Genomic DNA, 4,874 nt, shown 5'->3' with positions numbered 1-4,874 from the left:
AATAAATCAGCTCCAAGGTGTTTTAATGTGTGTTAATCCATAGTCACATATTCCTGTGCAAACACAGGAAAGAGCTGCAGCCCACACCTAAGCACAGTCCAATGAGCACACAAACTCTGATATGTAAACTGGTTATATATATATAACACATATTATTTCCTCACAGATAAATTAATTTTGACTTCCTGCTAACTGCTGAATGCTTTCTTGTTTTTTGAGAAAGAGTTAGAACTTTGTTTTTTCCAGACAAAGAGCATTAAACAAGGGCATAGGTAGTGGATATTCCCCTCAAAAGACTTTCTAAGCAGATGTCTCAAGCCTGTCCTCTGGACAAGGATCAGCAAAATTCTGTTTCTTTTCCTGCTGTTAGAGTTGTACTTGTGTTTGTATTCTGGATTCTCTAAGCACCAACAGCATGGAAGAGAATTATGCCAAAATAAATAATCCATAGATGAGAGCGTTAGAAATGTTGAACTCCTTCCTGGTAAGTGTTTATAAATTGTTGTCTTGACATGAGGTCTGTGGACCTGGGAGGATGCAGATGGGAAGTTCAGTGCCCAGTCCAGCCATCAGGTCCAGCCAGGTGCTTTGAAGTGGGTACAACACTTTGCCCTCCACCCAAGAGCTGTGTGGACTGAGCTCTGCTCTCAGCTGAGCACATCCAGAGCCCTCCTCCACATTTTAATCCACCCTACCCCAGAGCAGGACCCTGTTTTGACCTCCTGACTGTGCCATGCAAACTGAGCTAAAGTGAGAGGGGCTGCCAGGAATGGATCGGAGCTTTGAGCAATCCCATATCCTGTCTCAGACTCTGACAAAGAACAAATGTGTTGGGAAAACTGCAAAAAAACCCAGAATAAGCAAATGTGGATCAATAGCAGGAATCTCTTTCTAACTTCCACCAAATATTGACTTAAACTCCCAGAGCAGACATGGACAAATATTGCCTCATCAGACATTTTGGGGCAATTAAAATGTCTTTACAATGGAAAATCTACTCTTCTTTATTTGTTTCTATTCAACTATTTTGAGTTTTTCTCTTCTGAAAGGAAAGCTCAAGTATTTTAATTTTTGGTGTCTCTTCAGAAATCCTTCCACCTCTCACAGAAAAAACATGACACATTAAAAAGAAAAAAAGTAAAAAAGGCAATTGGAGATTTACATCAGATTTGTACAGGAGACTGAAGATTCACCTCCCTTCAGAATCTCTGTTTTTCTTCTTATCTGCATAAACATGCACTGCCATGGTGAGAACATGCCAAGATCATGGCATATTATTATACTGTCCTGAATTTTTTCCTGAGGCTAATAACCTCCTGAATAGTCAATCTTGACATTTAAACAAGAATATATTTGTGACAAGAAACAGAGAAAATGTATCCACAACTGAAGCTGGCTGGATAAACAGAGCAAGGCAAAAAATTCTTGAAGTACAACAAAGAAAAGGTTCAAATAGAGAGGGGGAGTTAAGTGGGTTTAACCAATAACTTTGACATCTGTGTCAACATGTAATACCAGAATGTTCAACTGCAGAAGAGTTAACAATACAAACCTGTGGCTGGCAAAGCCATCCTCTTGTGGCTATTCAGTTCTCCTATTCCTGAGCTACTGCTAGGAAATGAGTTTAGCCTCTTCTTTAACTTCCCTGCACCCACCCTTGCCTGAGAACGCCAGGCAGCTGTCACCTTCTGCCCCATCCCTTGCTCCACAATATATTCCTTCCCTCCTTCAAATAAATTACTGTCTGCAGGATGTTGTGATGTGTGTGTCGGTTCTAAATGACCACAGGGTCACAGTGTTGTTTGGTAGGAAATGAATCTCCAATCCACTTTCTGATAGATTAGAAAATCATTGTTGTAAGCAGCCTTCCCTTACCCCTGTAGAGACACTGGGATGACACTAAAACACTGGGAGAGCTGGGGCTGCTCAGCCTGAAGAAGAGAAGGCTCCAGGCAGGTCTTAGAGCCCCTGTCAGTACCTAAAGGGGTTCCATGACAGCTGGAGAGGGACTTTGGACAAAGGTCTAGAGTGACAGAACAAGGGGAAATGGCTTCCCAGTGCCAGAGGGCAAGGTAAGGTGGGATATTGGGAAGAAATTCCTGGCTGTGAGGGTGGTGGGGCTCTGGCACAGCTTGCCCAGAGAAGCTGTGGCTGTCCCACACCTGGAAGTGTTCAAGGAAGGTTGGATGTGGTTTGGAGCAAACTAGGATAGTGAAAGGTGTCCCTGCTCATGACAGGGTGGTTAGAACAAGATGTTCTTGAAGATTTCTTTGCACCCAAACCATTTGCCGATTCTGTGGAAACAGCATTGCTCCCTTTCCCTGCAGCACATCCCTGGTGGTCGTCCTCAGGAGCAGTCAGGGGATTACTGAAGGGCTACTGGGTAGATGGAGGTACTGGTGAAGGATGATCCTGGGTGAAGAAAGGTTACAGAGCTATTGGTGCTCAATGCACAGAAGAAGGCACATGTATTCTTCTCAACCATGCACTTCTCCTGGAGAGGATGGACAGGCTGATGGAGCAGAGACCAAATGTATGACACTCAGACATGAACAGTCAGATAACCTTGCAGGCACATCTCTGTGGCAATGAACCACAGAGGCTCTCCACGTCTGCTACCCCATTTGAGGCACCAAGCAGGACAGAAACCTTCACACCCAGCTCTGCTGTAAGGGCAGCTCCCGATAGGCTGGGTTTGTGGTGGGGGTAATTTTCCTTACACACTAATTACTGATTAGTAGTTAAGATTTCCATCACACCAGGTCTTCTGCAGGTTTGGAACTGGAGCAACAAAATGATCTGGTCGTTATATCCTGCTAGGAAAAGCTCAGATCTGAGTGAAGTGTGTTGATTAACTCAAAGGAAAAAAAGGACTTAATTGCAAAAAGAGGGTGGTAAAATAGTTATCAGACCTTTTGGGGGGGGGGGCGGGGGGGGATGAAAAACACCTTTCAATGGAAAAAGAAAATTACTCTTTTTTGTTTGCTTCTTTTCAACCATTCTTTCTCTTGTAATTTCCTATGAGGGAAAAAAAAAGTTTATCACTGGTGGGAAATGGAAAGCATGATAGCTTCATGAAGAAGGAAAAGGGTGTTGTTCCTCAGGCTCTTTTACTTCTTACTGGAAAAAAAAGCATGAAAAAAACATTGTGAAGAAGAGAGAACAGAAAAAGAAACTCATCATATGCCTTCTGACCTCCCAGACTTGAGTCATACTCTGGGTTTCCCCTATGGAATAAGTCTTCCATCCAATCCCAAACTGGCACAAAAGAAAACAACCAAAACACAGAAACTCTAATGCATTTAAATTGTGTTTTAGATTACCTTTGAGAATTGCTATCTTGATTGTGTGCCTTCTGACATTTTCCAGGTTAGTTACTTATTTAAATTATTGTAGTTATATGGTGGGTTTTTCCAACACTATTTGAAGATCCTCTCACATGAGTGCCAGGTAGCTGCCAAGGATCTGGGGAAGAAATGACACCCACCTGCTGCCTCTCTATGTCTTTACTTATGGTAAACTTTGAGGAGATGGGCTGAAACCAAACACCAGGCTGATACCTGACACCATCACTGTGGAGACTCTGGCTGATTTACATTGGGGAACAAAGCCAAATGGGAATAAAACTGTATGAGGAGAAGGAGTTGGCACTGCAGAATATGGATGCATGCGATCAGCCAGTACATGAATGGAGGCAGTCCATTTCAGAACAATAAGTTTGCTCCTGCTGTACCTTTTTTTATTTTCCATGTTAGCAGAAAAATCTCTAGTAGCTGCTACCTGCTGTTGAGAATGTCACATTTCTCAAGGTCATTGACATGCAGAACGTGAAAGATCTGCCTCTAAGCTTGGATCTCAATTACCCTACTACAAACCTTGAGTGATGACATGTGCCTCGCAGCTGATAATGCAGTACTTCATCAGAACTTAGTACAGTTCTGACAGAGTCTTCAAATGTTGTTGGCACCAGGGACTTGCTCCAGTTGGTGTTGCTGGTTGTTGGAGGTGGGGGGTTGGTGATGTTGCTGTCATGGAAGCATCTTAGTCTGGGACAAGAAAGGCCAAAACACTGCTTGGTTTGCATCCAAATTTCCCCATGAATTGGTCCCATTCTAGCAAGGGACAGAGCTTGACATTTTATGAAAAGTCCCAAAGATGAGCAGAAGGAGAACTGAAGTGGCTTTACTGTAGCTTTTTCCTTTCACAAGCTCCAGGCTAAGAAATAACAAGACAATGATAAGTATTGTCATCAGCTGGGTCATCTACATGCATCTATTCCTTTGAAGGAGCCATGCAAAGAGAAAGGACAGATTTGCTGCTGGTGCTGGCCACGTGTAGTATCTGATCTTAAAAGCTTAATATCTGATATGTCCTTGAAGAGAGGATTTTATATTAAACAGACTTTGGGGCATGGGAGTTGGACCTGGAGCTTGCTCTCTCTGCTTCATGCATTGTCCCAGTACTGCAGTGACTCTGGGAATGGTGCACTGATAGGTTTGAGTTGCACCAAAAGAGAGGCGGGTCAGAAGGTCAAAGAAGAATCTTTCTCTTTACTCTGCCCTCATGAGACCCTACCTGGAGTTCTGTACCCAATTCTGGGGTCTCCAACATAAGAATGACGTGGACATGTTAGAGCAGATCCAGATCAGGGGCACAGAGATGCTCCAAGAGCTGGAGCACATCTGCTCTGGAGATAGGCTGGGAGAGCTGGGGGTGTTCAGCTTGGAGAAGAGAAGGCTTCAGGGAGAGCTTAGAGCTTCCAGTGACCAAAGGGGGCTTATAATAGAGGGAGAGCAGCTTTTTTATATGAGCATATAGTCATAGGAAAAGGGAAATTATTTTAAACTAAAAAAGAGTAAATTTGCATTAAATGT

The 4,874-nt window shown here is 43.2% G+C and overlaps 1 non-coding gene across 1 annotated transcript; it reads left to right on the top strand.

Moving 5' to 3' along the window:
* Positions 1-4,311: 4,311 nt before the first annotated feature.
* On the top strand, positions 4,312-4,493 carry LOC116184345 (U2 spliceosomal RNA). The gene has a single exon (XR_004149112.2). It is a non-coding gene; the product is annotated as a U2 spliceosomal RNA (small nuclear RNA).
* Positions 4,494-4,874: the final 381 nt, after the last annotated feature.

This window comes from Lonchura striata, chromosome 1, assembly GCF_050655825.1.
Source record: "Lonchura striata isolate lonStrDom1 chromosome 1, ASM5065582v1, whole genome shotgun sequence".
Classification (NCBI taxonomy): Eukaryota; Metazoa; Chordata; class Aves; order Passeriformes; family Estrildidae; genus Lonchura; species Lonchura striata.
The sequence above is the reverse complement of the archived record's forward strand: the minus strand, read 5'-3'. Positions and strand labels throughout refer to the sequence as shown.